The 19,501-nt window shown below is 41.2% G+C and overlaps 1 long non-coding RNA gene across 1 annotated transcript; it reads right to left on the bottom strand.

Moving 5' to 3' along the window:
• Window positions 1-1,283: 1,283 nt before the first annotated feature.
• Window positions 1,284-18,373, bottom strand: LOC144988254 (uncharacterized). The gene is made up of 3 exons (XR_013652105.1): window positions 16,034-18,373; window positions 7,707-7,835; window positions 1,284-6,465 (listed from the first exon to the last, which is right to left on the bottom strand). It is a non-coding gene; the product is annotated as an uncharacterized LOC144988254 (long non-coding RNA).
• Window positions 18,374-19,501: the final 1,128 nt, after the last annotated feature.

The raw sequence follows: 19,501 nt of genomic DNA, 5'->3' as shown, positions 1-19,501 counted from the left end.
TTACAGCTTGAATCAATCTGAAGAATCCAAGGAAACAAACCAATCTAAGTCTGCATTCATGCCACTTCAGAACCAACAAAGCATGTTTCCAGGACGCTGACTTACCAATAGAACTTGGGATTTCCTTTGCAGAATCCTTCTCCGTGTGTTTTCCTTTGTTTTTCTCCCCAAAACCTAAAGCAGAGATTTTTGCTGAGCTGCAGAACAAACGTCTGACTGCTTTAACCGCCGTTGATGGTTTGTTGTGTTTCCCTCTATAGCTGCTATGGTCTTGGTATGGTTGCTAGGTAACGCTGTCTTTGATGATGATGACGTCAGAGGGGCCTCTAGAATGGACTTTTTTCTTGTGGAACCAGGAGCTGTAACCTTTAGGGCACTAGGACCCAGAAAGAGGTCCAGGCAGTGACGGTGATGTGATGCTATTTTCATTAACAAATCACAGAAAAGTTCAAAAAGTAAATCATCTAAAGTATTTCTGTGTAATATAGTGTTTTAATTTAAAAACTTTGTTGTCAAAAATTAAATGTTGTCTCCTGTTTTGAGTTTTTTGAGTTAATTAAAAACTGACAAAAATGAGTAACGTTCACTGCAAACTGAGCAGAAGGCATGTTCTTTCTAAAACTGGAAATAGCACCAACCTTTTTTATCACCTGAAGCTGAGTCTCCATTTGATAATTCAATAAAAATAACATTTCATTTCCTCATTATGAAGAAAGTTTTTTGGAGTTTCATTTGTCATTGGTCTTTTTGAGCCAAAATTCTGAAGAAATCAAAACAAAAGGCTTTTCCAACAGAATCAGAACGTTAGCACGTGACCTAAGTTTGTTGACTTTGTGCTAAATGTTGATTTCTTTGACTGTTGTGTTAATAATATCAACAGTTCTCTGTCGCCCTCTGGTGGTTAATCAGAGAAGCCAAACTTCCAAAGAAAGTGAATCAATAAACATGAGCTAATTCTTGATGCAGGTTTGAAAACACAGATGGAAAACAGCATCAATACAAATATTAGTCAATGTTTCCCTGAATGGAACAATTTCAGGATTTGTTGTCATAAAGTTGTGAAAAACTGTCTTGTAAAGTGTGTGGTGACGGTCCACTGTGGAAAATGACTGTTTGTGGAACATTGAGATGTGCTCAGTGATTTTGGTTTAGGACACTTTGGTTTCATTTCAAACGTTGGTTTCTCCTAAATCTACAAACTCTCTCCACAAACTGTCTCCTAACTCTCAGGGATTCCTGCTGCTGGCAAAACTCACGGCTCAAGGAACCACTTCATGAATCAGTCACGCTTTGGAATGAACTTTATTGAACAACATGTCATGGTCTGGAAGAAGCCCCAGTTCCAGCTGACAGAAGTCTGGTTCTGATCCATCAGATCTCACTAGCAACAGAACCAAACCTTCACGTGTTGCAGCAACAGTTTCCATGTTTGGGAGGATCTTCTGAAGAACAGCTCAGTTCCAGATCACATCATGATGTTTGATGTTTTCTTCATTCCAGGAAATCATCTGTGTCTCCTTTGATCTGTGCTGAGTCAGCACTTTGACTTCTTTTCAACATTAGATCCATCATTTACAATCAAGGATTTATTGATAAATATTATTTATTAACAGAAAATAAAGAGTAAATGTATTTATCATCCAGCAGTGATTGTGGTGTTTGTAAGTCTTTTATTTTGAAATTCCTCAAGGATGATCATCATGCTGGGATTTCTAGATCTGCATGAACTCATCCTGAATCCAAAAGACACTGGAGCATCAAAGAATCCAACCCATCTCTGCCAACATGAGGCTCTTACTTTGAAAAGTCTCAGACTTCCTGCAGGGAAACAGGCTTTCTGCTGCTGCACTGACAGATGTGCACGAGCTTGAAAGAGCTTCCTGACTGAGGAGCTGCAGACTTTCTCCTGCAGAGCAGCAGCTGACTTCAGCATCGTCATGGGAACACAGTCTGCTGCTGCTTCTGGAAACGTCTTCAAGGCTGTGGTGGGACTTGTTGGTCTGGAGGACAGATTCTCTGAGCAAATGCTGCTTCAGCTTCAAGCTTCAGCTCTTTTCTTCTGGCAGAGCTTAGAAGAAATGGAAACCTCCTTTGTTCTGACTGTTTGCTCCAAATCCCAGATTCAGGAATTCCTCCAAGAAGTTCAGCTCAGAGATCATCAGCAGAGAAAAGCCTGAAGTTCTGATGGAAAATGACAACAGAACATGATCAATATTATTGATCCACATGGAATCCAGAAGAAACTCTGAGGTGAAGACATGAAGACACAAGCTTCAGAGACATGAGGAGAAGTCAGAGTGGATTCATTCTGGACTTTCTTCTCACATCTTCTCTTCAGAACATCTTTGTCTTTGATCCTTCAAATCTTCTGAAATCTGATCATCCATGGATTGTTTTTGTGGGATCAGATCCAGAGTTGCTGAAAGTTCTGCTGCCCTCTGCTGGTCAAAGTGTCCAAACAGCAGAGAGGAGATTCTCTCATCATTCTATCTTTCAGTCACAAACATACTGGTTATATTCTATACTATTAAACCTGTTATAAGAAACATAAGGCTTCATAACGGCTGTCTTTACTGCACACAAATTGTTTTATGAACACACAAGTGAAAAAAAGTAAACAGTTCAGCTCAACATTAGATATTTCTGCTCAGCAGATGGTGAACATTAGTCCAATAAAAACAGGACAAACAGTTGTTCTGGAGTGTGATTCTGATTTTTAGATAAATGTGATATTTTTCACAGATTTTAAAAAAGAAAAATGCTTCAGTCTCCATCTAGTCTAAAAGTTTAAACATTCTCCTTAAAAGTCATTTTATGCTCACGTCTTTGAATAAATACATGTTTCACAGTGAATGCAGTCCTTCATATTTAAAGTTCCATGCAAATTTGGAACCAAAAGTGTAGAACATCAATTAATTTACCCTTAAACTTATCCCGGTAACGTCACATGCTCTGCTTTTTGGAACAGAGTCCAGCTTTGGAAACAAGCAGAGAACCAACAAACAGCAGAAACCCAGACGGTAGGAAAGACTCCACACTTGTGACTGATGTTCACGTCCACTTTATTATTCACAGTAAAGATTAGAACAGAACACTGAGAACCAAAAAGAACAGAGGAACAGTTCTAATGTCTACTAGAAAACATGAATCACAAGAACACCAGACACAAACACCAGTCTGGTTCTTTATCCGCTTCTTCCTTCAAACATTTTTAGGAAAATCCTTTCCTCACTAAGGTAGGGATGCGGTTCTACTAAGACTGTGGATCGTTCCTTAGGTGGTGATCCGATTCAATTCATGAATCAAGCTCAACGGCTCACAGATCGGACCACGATTCTTGATTTTTAATAGAATATGTTTGTACAGTTACTATAGGTGTGTATTTTTACAGGATGTTTAAAAAAGTTTAAATTACATGAATTAAATCAGCATCATTTAGAACCGAAGATCAAAATCAACAAAAGTGATACAAACACAAATATTTATATAGAAAGAAAGAAATGGGGTTTGTTACTTTAAACAAGTTTCCATCAACATTCTGGTTACATTCAGCAGTATCATAACAAAAAACATATACATAATTGTTGTCACGTTGCACAGTGGTGCAGTGGTTAGCGCTCTTGTCTCAAAGCAAGAAGGCCCTCGGTTCAAGTCCTGGTTGGAGGATCTGAAAACAGTAGAGTTTGCATGTTCTCCCTGTGCATGTCTGAGTTTCCTCTGGGGACTCCAGCTTCCATCCCAAAACATGCTTCATAGATCGATTGGTTGGTCTAAATTGTCCCTAGATGTGAATGTGAGAGTGCATGGGCCCTGTGACAGACTGGATGCAGGATGTCCCCTGCCTTCATGACCCCAAAAGGGAACAAACAGCTTAGAAGATGATTCATATGAAAATATTCTCCACAGTTTTTCCATCCTAAAAGTTCTGCAACACTTTGTTTTAAATCATTGCATATTGAAGCCACTTTTCTGAGCTGCAGAATTTTGCTGATTCATGGTGACTCCATTAGTTTGTGGATTTAAAAGAAAATATTTTTTCACTCAATGGTTACTAGCTCACATGCCTTGACAAATTAAAAACTGAAGTCCCTTCTTTTAGTCTAAAACAACAATGAAATTATGACAAAAAAATCAAAGATATTTACAAAACATTTCTCATAATAATGTACACACTTTGACAACATAAACATTAACTTAGCAGAAACTACAACAATGGTCAACTAAACAAGTTTTGTCTAAAATAATAAAAAAACAATGGCAGGACAAAATGTAGTTAATGCCTCCTTTGAACTGAATTACTACATCAATGCTCTGTATCATTGAGGCCACCAGATTGGGGGTAGTCATTGAAAAAGATTTAGGCAATTTTGGCAATGTGGGATGGTGCAAAATACAATCAGTCCACCTGTCTGACTGAGATAATTTACCCCTCCAATACCAAAGCAGTCGCTGGCAGGAAGGACACAACACACTTTGTAACCCTTGTGCTATCTTAGATGCCCCCCACCCTTACATTGACGTGTTCTCCCTACCATGACAAAGGTGGATAAAGGTGGAACATTTTCATGTAATCCATGGACACCAGTGAAGATCACAAATCATTGAAAAAAAAAATGGTTCAGAGCACTGTCTAGTGGGTCTAGATGACCCAACTCCCAATGGTAAAGTGCCTAGGATAGCACAAGGGTTAAACATGATCACTAAATGTTTTTGACATAAACATTTGTTAGAATGTTCTTTTTTTCCTGGACAAAGAATATTGTTTTATTTAAACCTATACAATAAATTCACTAAATTAAACTAAGGCTTCCAACATTTTCCTTTTTGTATATAAAAAAATAAAGTTCTTTCTTTTAAAAACGAAAAAAAAAAAACGACCAAATGGCATTTACACAATATTTTCCCATATACTGTACAAGTTTTCTGCTCTAAGTTTTTCTGTTTTCGAAGTTGATATTTTTCTCTAAATCCTTTATTAAAAAAAGTTTTCGTTTCAAAAGAAAAGCTTCTCACCTGTGTGTGTTCTAATGTATTTTACTAAATTACATTTATGACTGAGCCATTTATCAGCCATAAAAACCATCTCTCACCTGAATGAGTTTTCATGTGTGTTTTTAGAATAGATATTCGACTAAAACTGGCATCACATTTATTGCATGGGAAAGGCTTTTCTCCTGTGTGAGTTCTCGTGTCTTTTGAGACTAGATCTGTGACTAAAACTTGTATCACATTCTTTACAAGTAAAAGGCTTTTCTCCTGTGTGAGTTCTCATGTGTCTTTTGAGTTTTGATTTTTCACTAAAACTTTTATCACATTCTTTACAAGAAAAAGGCTTTTCTCCTGTGTGAATTATCATATGTTTTTTGAGACTAGATCTGTGACTAAAACTTGTATCACATTCTTTACAAGAAAAAGGCTTTTCTCCTGTGTGAATTCTCATGTGATTTTTGACACTAGATCTGTGACTAAAACTTGTATCACATTCTTTACAAGAAAAAGGCTTTTCTCCTGTGTGAGTTCTCATGTGTGTTTTGAGATGAGACATTTGATTAAAACTTGTATCACATTCTTTACAAGTAAAAGGCTTTTCTCCTGTGTGAGTTCTCATGTGTGTTTTGAGATGAGATATTTGATTAAAACTTGTATCACATTCTTTACAAGAAAAAGGCTTTTCTCCTGTATGAGTTCTCATGTGTCTTTTGAAATTTGATTTTTCACTAAAACTTGTATCACATTCTTTACAAGTAAAAGGCTTTTCTCCTGTGTGAGTTCTCATGTGTGTTTTGAGATGATATATTTGACTAAAACTTTTTTTACATTCTTTACAAGTGAAAGGCTTTTCTACTGTGTGAGTTCTCATGTGTCTTTTGAGTTTTGATTTTTGTTTAAAACTTTTTTTACATTCTTTACAAGAAAAAGGCTTTTCGCCTGTATGAGTTGTCCTGTGTTTTTTTAGATTAGATTCATAACTAAAACTTTTTTCACAGTTTTTACAAGAAAATGTTTTCTTTCCTGTTTGAGTTCTCATGTGAAATTTCAACTGAGGCCGCCCACTAAACTTTTTACCACATTTTTTAGATTCACAATATCTTTCATCAGACCCATTTAGGACATGACTTCTGTCTCTTCTCTTCCTCTGATCTCTGTTCTTTGGGTCTGTCTCTTTATCTGTAGTTGATGTTGATTGTTCATGTTGGTTTCCTTCTTCATCCTGACTATCAGTTACATTAAAGCTCTGCTGATTGTTTAGATCTGCTTCACTGTTCTCATCTTCCTCATAAGTAGGAATCTCCATCAAGGTATCAGTCTCCTGCTTCAGATCAATCTGATCTTCATCCTGACTGATGAAGACTTCCCCTGGTTCCTCTTTAGTCTGTGGACGTTCCGGTTCTTCCTGTTCCACTCTAAAGTTCCTCTGCTGGTTGCATTGATCTTCCTCTTCAGTCATCCAGTGCTGGGGGAGTGCTGCAGGAATACAAACACAAGAAAAAGCTCTTTTTATACTTTTAAATGAGTTTGTGTATTGGCACACACCAATAAAAGTCGAAAACTGCTCAGTCAAGAACCTTATAGTTCAAATTTTAGAATGTAAAATATGAAATGTTCATTCCAGCGGCACTAGATGGGCTGCCCATCCGCACCTGGGGCTGGGATCACTCCTTCCCTTGGGGAAAGGGGGGGGGTGGGATTTGTTGGCCCTGTCCTGTGGGGGGGCTGTCTGGAGGAGGGGGAGGCCACTATCGGTACAGGACCTTGGAAGTTTGACGAGTCGGGGTCTCCAATGACGCAATTGGCGGTCACCCCGGCTGTTTGTGGCTGCCTCGGTCCCGTCGAGGCCTGACCAGAGTTCTCCCAGGGGTGGGGAGCTACTTGGCAGTGGTCCCATCCAGTGGTTGCCGTATGTAATAGACCCCCCCCCCCCCCCCCTCTCGGTTTTATTTGCACCATAGACATGTAGGGCCCTTAATAAGGGGGGTGCTTGGACATCACTGCCAGCAAGCAGCAGATGTCTTTTAGCGCCCTACCTGCCAATTTTAACTGCACTGTGGAAATTTAGGGCCCTTGATGGGCAGAGTGATGGGACATCACTGTGAGTAATCAGTAGATGTCCCCTCAGTGCCCTACCCGCCAATTTTAATTTCACCCACATATATACACCCCCAAATATACTCCTCCAAATATACATTCCAACATAAACACATGCACACGCCCTCACAAAAACACACACACGCATTTGGTTTGGTTTGAAATGGTTTCACAAGGAAGGTGGGACCTTCGGACCATCTGTCCCCTACCCCATCCCTGGTAGGGGGTACTGGGCCCTTGGCGACGGCGGCCGTGTTCCCTGGGTACTGGCTTCCTGGGCCCGGCGGTCCTCTCTCCATGCAGGGAGAGGGATCCCTAAGCTTTCTGGAAAGACCAAGAGCCGGGGATCACACCTGAGCTGGAGGTGTCTGTGTCCCTGTGTTGTGGGTTTAGGTCCTTGCCCACGAGCATTTGGCCTCGCCAAATTTCCAACTGTGGACGAGCCTGCTTGGGCCATGTTAACAAAACCCCTTGTGTGGACCCGCTCTTCTCCTGGATGTCTTCCTCCTGGGCGGGGGCGGCTGGCCCCTTGCCTTGTTCCTTCATGGACCAACCGTGGGCTGGGTGGGTGGCTGCATGGAGCGTGGGGCGGGTCTCCCTTGGGGGATCCTGGCTCGTACCTGGGGCTCAAGTGGGGGGATGCCCAGAACTCTTGGGGTGATGATTGGCGGGGCTCTGCGTTGGGTCCTAGATGCGTGGCGGGGGGTTGCTCTCCTGGTTGACTTGGGCCTGCACTCTCTTGTTTGTACCTGTGAAATGACCGACAGGTTACTACGGTAATCACTTTGTTACTAAAAACTTCTGAATGTATGGTATTTTGTTTACTATTTGTACTGTCATGACAGCGATGCTTTTGTCAGTTTACCTTCTTGTTGCATCTTCAAAAGTGCAGAATAAAATGTGACACTGAATTTGGAACAGCACATTGTAATTGCTGCATCTAGTATTAAAGTATTTATCAGTAATACAGTGGAAATTAGTAGATTTGGTTAGAATGTTGATTTACGGTATGCGCCCCTAAATTTTCTGGTTGTGCCCCTAAAATTTTCAGTTGGGGGCCACAGTGCTCCTAGTGAAAAAAGTTAGTCTGGAGACCTGAACTATTGTAGACATTTTGTTGACGTCTTTATTTTCCATCAATATTTTCTTTGTCTGCCTGTTGTTTAGTTGGTGTCCGTATTTGACATAAAGACAGAAGGTAATGCAGGAAAACAGCTGCACTTTATGAGATCAGAAATGTTTTGTTTTCCCTTTCGGCTTTTCCTATCAGGGGTCGCCACAGCGAACGAGTCGCATGGTAAACTTGGCAATGTTTTACGCCGGATGCCCTTCCTGACGCAACCCTCTCAAAGCAACCGGGATTGGGACCAGCACAGAAGTAGAGAAGGGAACAGGGAACAGCCTGGAGTCGAACCCTGGTTCCACGGATGGAAGGCGCCGCAAACCAGCACGAGCTAAACCGGCTCCCTTTATGAGATCAGAAATAAACAATAATTTAGAATCAGCACAATGTTTTTTTACCTGTTTCTTCAGACTAAAAACGTTCAACGTATTGGTGCTGCTGTGTTAATGTTTCAGATCAATTTACATTTAATATTATTTATTGATTGAATTATATTTCTCTGCATCAAATGGTTCAGTTGGTCAAAATGTTTCTAGTTTAAATAAGGACTAACAGATATATTTATTTTAAGCTTTTCTTCTATTTTAGACTATAACAGGGTTTCTGTGTGGCAAAAGAAATTTAATTTTTGTTGAAAGTGGATTTATATTGCTTTTTTTCTTTTTTTATTGTTTAAAGATACAATTTTAGGTATACTTTCACAATGTTTATAGATACTAACCTAATAATATAATATACTAACCTAACATTGTCTTCGCGGTTGTGTGTGTGTCTGTGTGTGTGTGTGAGGGGGGGGGACGCGAAATATTTTCTTTTTCCTAGGGGGGGCCTGGCAAAAAATAATTGAGAAGCACTGTGTTAAACCAACAACTACACAAACTACTCTTCTGTCTTCGTTTGGAATTAAACTTCCAAGCAACTCAACTCGTGCAAATGCAATTACGCGTGCGGTAGGAGTATTCATAGCCACGGACATGCAACCTTATTCAGTGGTGGAAAACTCGGGTTTTAGGCATTTAATTAGCGTGCTAGAGCCACGCTACGAATACCCAAGTAGAACGCATCTCACAGCTACGGTGATTCCCTCCATGCGCAATAATGTAAAAGAGAAAGTTATTGAAGGTCTCTTTCCATATTCTTCTTTAAGAAGAACTTAAAACTGCAAAACTGTTACAGTTGTCTTGTGTTGTTCTATTATAAAAAATGTTAATGTTTTTGACAACTCAAAGAGAAGCTCTAAATAACATATCCATCTTTAGGAAGAGGATGAAAGAATGAAAAAATACACTCATCATTCTCAGGGGATAAAGTAGTTATCAGTGTGGTTTATGTTAATCTGTTCAGAAATAGTTTAAGACACTTAATTGTTCAGAGACTATGGACATGTCTGTTTTATTGTTTTTGTTTAATTTGTTGTGAACTTGAATGTCATCTTTTGTGAAGAAGACTGCACTTACAAAAGAGAAACTGGATGGCAGTTTAATTTAAGTTTTCAATTGACTAAAGATATAGGTTATTGTTACATTATGTTGTTAATAAAAGTTTTAAATTTGACAATCTAGTATAGTACATTGCAAACAAAGGTCAGATATTATATTGCATTAAAGTCTAGTTTAAAAAATGACAATCTGGGCTTTAAAAAGAATAAATGTAAAAATCGAGAATCGAATCGAACAGTGACATTAGAACCGAAAATGCAATCGAATCGAGGATTTGGAAAATCGTGACACCCCTATAAATGAAAATGCAAAATTTTTTTTTTTTTTGCATTGGAAAATGCAGTTTTTATCTGAAAATCCTCATGCTATTCTCTCAGAGCTCATCTCTACTCTGTAGCTAACACAGCTCCGCTGTCTGTGCTCACAGATCCAGTCTGTCGTCACATCTGTTTCCCTTACACGCCATCACTGTAGCGGCTCCCAGGAAGCGCGCTAACAGCCAGCAGAGCCAGCCTGCTCGGGACTCCTGAACCTTATATATTTTATTTTCATGGAGACAATAATTATAAATCATTTTATTGTTCCCTCTAGGGTTAAAGCGGGACAGCAAGCTTTCAAACTCAGCCAGAGAGAGATGGAAAAACCGCTAAAGCGGCCGTCATCAAGGGAGCTGAAGCTGGGATGATGTCATGAACTCAAACTTGGAAACATGATTACCATGTAGAACTCTTCAAAATTAAAACCTGATCTCTGAACATTCTCCGTGTCTACCATGCAAAGTGACATAAACACAGACACCGCTCCATGGCCATGACCTGGCTACAAACATTAGCTGGTAGCTCCTCCCACACATATCCTGGTGCGTTCACAGATCTCCAGTACATAGAAGATTAGAGGCATTCCAACAGCCTCTCAGCCCAACGTTGTCCGCTACTATATTTTCATGAGAAAAAACCTAAAACCTTCAATAGCCAATTTTCATCCGCAAATTTAGAACCAAAATCGACCAGATCTGGTAACACTGTGGATGTGTTGAGGTGCATACTCCCCCCTAGTGTTGAGGTGCATGCTTTGCACCGTCACGTTCACTGATGCATCTTCCATCAATGTAGTCAGGGTGCTGCTGCTTATGTCTGAGTAAAGGAGTAGCCAATCACAAATGTGTCTCCGCCTTGTCTGGTTTGATTGACAGACACATTCTGCTGAAAAAGCTCATTATGAAATAAATAAGTCATTCTGAAAAACAGCAACATGAAATAAAAACAAAGATACTTAGGAAAATATTGATTTGGAGATCTGATTTTCTGAAAAAAGCCATAAAATTATAATAATATTCACCATGATTAAAATTAATATTTTAAAATGGTGTTTTAAAATAATGCACAGGTTTCTAAAGCAAAATGAAAAATATTTAATAATATAATGGCTAATTTAAAATCAGTGTGTAGATTTTTCACAATTTCACGATCTTTTGATATATTGATGATAGATTTATTGTGATTGTGTATTTGCATGAGGTCATATTTATTTATTCAATTATGAACAGTTTGGGACTCCATACATGATTGGTCCAAAATGCTTAACAGCTCTAAAAGATACCGAAGCCAACAACATAATGTTCTGATATAATCTTTGTTGTCAATAACAACAAATCCAATCGCCAATTTGAGCCAGGCAACAGTAGCCGCGTTTACATGGGCAAAAGTAATCGGAATGAACGCCTGATTGGAAAGAAAATGCGTCATGTAAACGCTCCGTTCGGAATACTCTGCCCCGATCAGACTCATTCGGATCAGCATTTCTTTCCGATCGAGTTAGGTGGGTTATACCGATTGTTTATCCGATCGTGGAGCATGTAAACGGTCATTCCGATCGTGTGTCACTGCTGCTTTGGGTTACGTCATGCATAGACGGTGTTTCGCTGAGAGAAAGCTTTGGAGCGCACACGGGAATATAACGATGAGCGAACAGGCACTTCATAATATTCAGAACATTAATAAAAGCACGTTTGGAAGATCGTCTCGTATGTTACCGAGCTGCTGTATAAATGTCTGGGGCAGCGGTTTGTTTACAACGGGACCTATTTCCGCATCCGGGTGATTTTACACTACTGCGCATGCCCAAATTATTCATTCCGAACGAAAGTGTGAGCCATGGGAACGTTTGTTCTAATCGGAAAAAGGTTTTCTGAGCCCATGTGCACGGGTGAATTTTAACCCGACCATTGATCCGATCAAGATATTCTGCCCATGTAACCGCGGCTAGTGATTAGTCAGGCGGTCTGAGTCACGTTTTTAGGGCAACCAGTTGTCAATCATGATAAGCTAGTTCAAAGTCCACATCCCATCACTGAAAGCTGCTCAGAAGAAGCTGTCAATCAAACATTCGAGGTGGGGCCACTGGGCACCACACCTTTTACTGAGGCATCTGATTGGTCAGTTTATAACTTGAATAACTAGCAATAAAGAAAAAAATATTATGAAAAAAAAACAAAGATTAGAAACAAGATATTAAAAAAAATGTTTCACAGCAAGAATGGTTATTCTATCTATTTAGAATGAGTAACAGCTGCATGTTTATCTATAGACGTCTGATGGAGTTTGGCTACTTAGAGACAGCAGCTACTTCCTATTTGGAACCCGGTGGATGAGGGGTGGGGTGCTCTACTGTCCAGTGATGATATAGTCTATGCTTTTTAGCATAGACCCCTTTTAGACAGCTCCTCGTGGTTTGACTAATAACTAATAAACAGTGTTGGGGGTAATGAATTACATAGTAACAGTACTTACTAACAGTAGTTACTTTGGTCAGTAATGGAGTATTTCAGATCACAGGCTCCGTAGTAATACATTACTACTTATATATACGAAATAATTAATTCCAAAAAAATAATAATCTGATATACAGTCAGGTCCATAAATATTGAGACAGGAACAATTCCAACAATTTTGGCTCTATAAATCACCACAGTGGCTTTGAAATGAAACCAACAAGATGTGCGTTAACTGCAGACTGTCAGTTTTAATTTGAGGGTATTTACATCCAGATCAGGTGAGCGGTGTAGGAATTAAAACTGCTTGCATATTTGCCTACCACTTGTTTAGGAACCAAAAGTAATGGGCCAATTGCCTTCTCAGCTGTTCCATGGCCAGGAGGGTTTTATTCCCTCATTATCACAATTACAGTGAGCAGATGAAAGGTCCAGAGTTTTTGAAGTGTGGTGTAAGCATTTGGAATAAGAGCTGTCACTATCAGTTAACCAAGGCATCATTAGGCTGAAAAACAAAGGAAAACCATGAGAGAGATAGCAAAAATATTAGGTGTGACCAAAATGACTGTTTGGAACATTCTTTTTTTTTTTTTTTTTTTTTTAAATGTTTGGAACATTCTTAAAAAGAAGGAACGCACAGGGGAGCTCAGCAACGCCAAACGACCCGGAAGACCACCGAAAACAACTGTGATGGATGAAGGAATAATTCTGTTCCTGGTGAAGAAAACTCCCTAAACAGAAGGTTTACCACAAGATGTAGAACTTTAGTGAGCCTCAAAAACAGGAAGGTCAGACTAGAGTTTGCCAAACAACATCTAAAACAGTCTTCACAGTTCTGAAACAACATTCTATGGACAGATGAGACCAAGATCAACTTGTACCAGAGTCATGGAAAGAGAAGAGTAAGAAGGAAAGGAACTACTCATGATCCAAAGCATACAATCTCATCAGTGAAGCATGGTGGTGGTAATGTCATGGCGTGGGCATGTATGGCTGCTAATGGAACTGGTTCTCTTGTATTTAATGATGATGTTACTGCTGGCAAAAGCAGAAGGATGAGTTCTGAAGTGTTTCGGGCAATATGGAAGCATTTGTGTACCATAATTTAAAAAAATCAATACAGGAAATGCTTTTTGATTTTCAAAATGAAGCTGCATTTGTTGACTCAAAATTAACAAGAAAAAGAAATCCACTAAACCGCTTCTTCTTCTACACCACTCATTTTGTCACTTAATTAAAATGATAATGAAAATAGTATTTGACATTATATTTTCAAAAAGTTCTCTTGTAAATGTGTAGCAAAATTCAGTTAGAAATGTCTAACTTGAAAATTATAATGAATTAAGAGAATTGCTTTTTCATTTTCTACTTAAAAATCGCTTCATCTTTGTCATAAATAAAACACAAATGCAAAGAGGGGATTGCATTTTCGTTTTAACATCCACCCTGCGAATAGTGTTACAAAACACAATTTCAGTTAGCATTTACAGGAGGGAGGCGGGGCGATGATGTCAGTGTTTGTTAGTCCAACCGGCAAACGCCAAAGTTTAGCATGGTGAAATCTGCTAGAGCCGTTCATGGGGCTGTAGCTGTCCTGGAACAGCAAAATCAGCGGGAAGCTGCAGTAGACTATATTCTAAATGTGCTTTTATTAGTTATGATTATTATTAAGGGCCTGCTCGATCATAATCTTTTAAATCAGTGCGGCCAGTGCTCCTGTCTTGGCTGCAAGAAGGGTTAGCATCAGGCTAATACGTGCTAAAAACATTAGCCCTGGAGGAACACATCTTGTTTGTTTCATTTCAAATCCAAATATGCTGACATCGAGTCGCTGTCCCAATTTTATGGACCTGACTGTACATTTATTCTGTTGTATTTGAATGCACCACAGTTAATGGACACGATGATTGATCGATATGCATTTTGGGACATGAGTGATGCATGATGGGATACGTAGCATGTAGCCCTCATATGTAAAGTTACTGCTAACTCTGCTAACGAGTATTTTTTTACCTCAGCACGTCCTGAATATTATTATTCCTGTTCGATCCTAATGTACAACACCAAATACTGCAGACGCTCTCAGTCTGCCGGCCAGATGCCCGGATGCCTTCATGACAAACAAAAGAGCTCCAAGGCCAGAGCTTCGGAGCTCGCCCACGGCCAGCTGGACAAAAATAGCTCACACCGCAGCCAGCCGGAGCTCGTTTGCTTGGTTTCTGGAATGAAATAGAAATACTTAAATCTATTTTCTCAACTGCAAGAAACATCAATGAACCGATAGGCGTTGCCTTGGGCGCTCCAGAGGGGAAAGGAAAAAGTTTGATCAGTTTTGAAATAAGTGTTTGATCCAAATGTTGAACCTTTCCTGCGCGATGAATTCTCTTTTTCCAACCGTCGTCAGAAACGCTCGGGAGATTTTCTCCATGGCCAAAGGCGGATTCTCCTTCTGGGTTCACTTTCCCGTTCGGAACCCTCAGCCTCCAGAGTGGGTTATGAAAGACTCCAAAACTTTTGGGGGAGACACCTCATTTTTAATTTAAGGTTCCCCGACACTCCCCCGCTCCGCGCTCACACCTCCTCTCCTCTCTTCTCCGCACACGCACACACACAAACAGTCCCCATCATACACACCCCCACTCTGCAACACAAGGAAAGAAATAAACGGCTTCTAGCCTGTTCCAGAGCAACGGTGTCCCGCTTGATTAGTTACCGTTTGCGTCCCAACCGGGACCGGACCGGGAATAACAGTGGTTTCCGACTACGGTCTGAAGCCTGAGTCTGAAAGGTAACACGCTGACAGCAAAATCAGCGCACAAAAGCACTTTAATGAGTAATGTGATCTCAATTGGTGGTGTCCTGAGTTGACGTCACTGACGTACGACTCGCATTTAATGGGGAATATCCGATTTGTCTGCTTACATGGCACAGGCAAATGCACGTATCCGATTTGAATCCGATTTATTTCCACATATGAGAGAGGCCTGTATCCGGTCTGAGAAAATCGGAATCCATGTGCTTTTTTCCTGCTTACACATTCACCGATCATATCCGATCTGTGCGACATGAGAGGAAAAAAACTGAATTGGGTCATTTGAACCATGCAGTGTAAATGGGGCCATGGAGACATCAAAGAGGTTTAGATGGTTTTTGGGTTTGACAGAGAAATCTGCTGAAAAGAACTGAACTACAAACTTAGAACCACAGACGACAAAACAGATTGTACTTTTTTTCATCTTGCTAAAAGTCTTCTCTTTGATCTGTTACGGTTTCCTGTTTGTCGTTAGCTGGAGGGACTAACTAAGATCATATGATTTAAAGAATGTTGTCGGCTGCACTGACCAACAATGTCTTATGTCTTTTCAACTGGAAGGGACAGAAGAGACTCTTCCAGGACACGCTGTTGATGGACTGCATGTTTGTTTGGAGAGCTTGAAGCTCATAGAACCGTTGTTGAAGTGAACTTACCGATAGTGTGGAGATAGATGAAGATCAGAGTCACACTGACCTGCTGACATGTGAGAGCTGTCCACACTTTGGACATGACATCGGTCCCCAAAAAGAAAAGCATGAAGCTCAAAGGGCTTCTCTGTTTCTCTGAAGAAGGTGACATACCTATGTGGTGTAGCTGCAGCTGTGGTTTCCAGATGACATCCAGCAGTCTGCGCTGACGACAGAGCTCCTGCTCGTACTGGACGATGGTTCCTTCACAGAGTCTGCAGATTTCTTCAGCAGCAGCAGCTAGTCGCTCGCTGATCAACTCTCTCAGAGACTGAAGGGAAGACATGGTTCCTGCTCCGATCTTCAGCTCCAACTCCCACAAACACCGCCGTCCTCTTCACTGCAGCTCCGATCGATCATCTGCTAGTCTCACAATCACAGCAATCCACGTTGTCTTTCCGTTCAACACTTCTTCACTCATTTACGACACTTTGGAAAATGCTGAGAGTTCCCACACGAACCACGTATCGTCCTTTCTGTCCAAAAACCTCACAAACGTCCCAACAAAACACCACCGTCCTCTCAACACAAGCTAACGCTGCTAGCCTGCTAACAAGCTAACGCTGCTAGCCTGCCAACAAGCTAACACTGCTAGCGCCTCGTGCTGTTCTTCTTCTTTGTTTGGCTAACAGCGTCATGGTGCTTTAGCGCCACCAGCTGGTCTGGAGTGTTGTCTGTCGCTCATGTTATGATGACGATGGCGGGGGAAAACAAATTTAGATTAATAAATAATAATAATGATGATAATAACAACAATATAATAAAACATCAGAGCCAAAGAAAGTGGTCTGAGAAGAAGCAGCTCTGAAGCTCTGCAGCTGACGGTGCAGCTTCAGGACTCATGAGGAGGACCACACTGCAGCGCCTCCTGCTGGAGCATCAGAGAGTCTGCAGACAGAAGATCCTTCCAACAGCAAAGAGGTCTGCAGGAGCTCTTTCCACCACCAGCAACAACCTGAACCAAGCAGGACCTACAAGAAGTTCAGCCACTAAACTTCCACAACTCAGAAGCTCTGAGCTCCGTCTGAGTCTGCAGAGATGCTGAGCTCCTCAGCTGCTGCAGCTCCCACAGTCACATGAAGGTCTGCAGCTGCAGCAGGAAGTCCAGATGTTTGCAGCTGCTGCAGCTCCCACAGTCACATGAAGGTCTGCAGCTGCAGCAGTCTGGTGCTGTTTTCCAGTCTTTGTTCTTCATAGATTCTAAAATAGATTTATTTCTTTGAAGATTTTTTCCTGAAATTTGAAAAGTTTGAACATTTTCTGCCAGAATTGATCCAAATTGTTTTGATTTGGTTGTTTTGTCTTTTCTACATTTGACCAAACCCAAAGTGGGAGGAGTCATCTTTCTGCAGTTCCTCTGAATCATGGACAGAAGTTGTAGATGTTCCACTAGAACAGTGTTTTCTTCTTCTGTGGATGTTCTAGTGTTCTGAGCACATTGGTAAAGTCTGCTGCATTTTCTGTCAGCTTCCATTTTCAGCATTTGGATCCTCAAAGTTCAGGAAGAAACCGGAATCCAAACTGCTTCCAGTTTCCATGTTTGGGATCTTCTGGACCTGTTGAAGGACACAGATTCTTTCCACATCATGAAGCTGTTCTTCTGAACCCAAACGGCCCACAGTTCTATGCTGATGATGCTCTTCTTCACCAACAGCCTCTCAGATCACAGATGCTGCAGTTTGCTTGGTTTGCTGGAAAGCAGCAGCGCTGCCACGCCCACCTGAAAGAGCCTCAGAGCTTCTCCAGCTGATGTCTTCAACACTGGGACTCCATCCCTTCTTCCATTCATCTTTCTGTCCGTTTGCTTTGAGGCCCAGATCCTCACCTGCTGCTGGCTTTGGTTCAGCAGCTGCTGACTGGAACGCTGAAGCTCAGAGCGTCCGGCGCTTTGATCTTCTGCACATTCAAGTGTGGAACAGATGCAGAGAAAAGCTCCAAAGTTCTCAGAGGAGCATTGATTCAGCAGATCTTTAGTTTCTGGAGACGATTTCAATGGAAGAATGAAAACCACATGGATTCAAGCTGAAACTCTGTCAGAGTCAATAAAGTTTTTTCAAAGATGAAGTTCTTGAAGGACAAAGCTCTCCTTCACTGTCAACACACACAGATGATCAGAACAGTTCCACATGTGTCTGCATGTTCTGGGAAGTTCTCCGGTTCCTGGGTTCCTCTGATCACGGGTCCAGCAGCGTGTTTCAGGAACACGGATGATCCAGAACATGGGATCAGACTGAAGTCAGCAGCTTTCAGCTCCTTTTGGGCTTCAAGCCCAGAGAGAAGACAGAAATGTGAGGAAGGCAGAGAACATGAAGGGTTCCTGACAGGAAAGAGAAGTTGGAGCCAGAAAGACTAGAACCGGATCAGGACCAACTCTGGACAGTCCTTTTAGTGGTGGAGCACAGACAGAAGCAGCATCATGTTTGTCACAGAGACGTGAGCTTTGAGGAGCCACTCTGCAGCTTGATCCTCTCAGATGTCAGCAGCTGTTTGTGTCCTCAGATCCAGTCAGACACCAACATGTTCCTCAGAGAACAGCATGTCAGCACACACTGCACACGCTTGGATCCATGCAGACGTGTTGGAAGCCAGAGCTTCAGGCCGGCCTTCAGTGGATCTGTCCGTTCATGCTGAATGGGAGCAGAAGAACGTCTGTTTCAGCTCTGCTGCTTCAGCTCCACTCAAACTGCTGGGAACTCCAAACTCTCTCAGAGGAGAAAAACAGCAGAAAGCTTTCTGCAGCTGCTCTCACAGTGGATCTTCCTCTGTCTTCTTCAGCAGCAGATGATGAAGAGTCACTTTCTTCAGGTTCCTCTCAGTCCTGACCTTCATTCCTGATGGACCAAAGCAGACTGACAGCAGCTCTTTAGCTCCACAAAGAAAACTCTGCAGTTTCCCAAAAACCTTCTGAAGCAGAAAAACCAGGAGACTTCCTGTCTGTCTGTCTGTCTGTCAGTGTTGGAGTCTTCCTCCATCTTCAAATGATGAAGGTTTCTGCTTTGGAACCTTCCAGAAAGCCTTTTGAAAGCCTCCTGATGATGCTGGAGGACAGGGAGGAGCGCAGGAGGATGCAGGAGCTCCCAGAGGAGGAGAGGCAGGAGGAGCAGAGGGAGCGGCTGCTGGAGCAGAAGCAGCTGCAGACGCACTTTTGGCTCTGGGCTTCAAACTTTGATCAGGAGGAAGAGGAGGAGCTAAAGAGGAGCAGGAATGCTGGGAGTGGGACTGGAATTCAGACTGAATCCAACATTTAGGGACAAAAATGGCGTCTTCCAGAAATAAATCAGAATCAGAGTCTTTATTGTCATTGTAGATGGGGATACAATGAAATTGCAGCAGCCTTGAAGTGATGAAGTTAAATAAAATAAAATAGAATAACTGTATTTACATCTCTAACAAAAAATGAACAATATGTGCAGAAACTGTTAAATATTAAATATGTATGGACAAAATAGAATGGAATGAGTCGAGTTGCTGTGAGTGCAGCATAGTAGATATTGTGTTATTGCACAGAAGTCAAGATATTGCACACATGTGTAGTCAGAGATTTAGCATTTGTAAAAAGTCAGAGTGGGTGTAGTTGGTGGA

The sequence above is a fragment of the Oryzias latipes genome, chromosome 2 (genome assembly GCF_053564925.1).
Source record: "Oryzias latipes strain Hd-rR chromosome 2, Olatipes_Hd-rR_3.1".
NCBI lineage: Eukaryota > Metazoa > Chordata > Actinopteri > Beloniformes > Adrianichthyidae > Oryzias > Oryzias latipes.
This window is presented reverse-complemented; position numbering and strand designations above follow the sequence as displayed.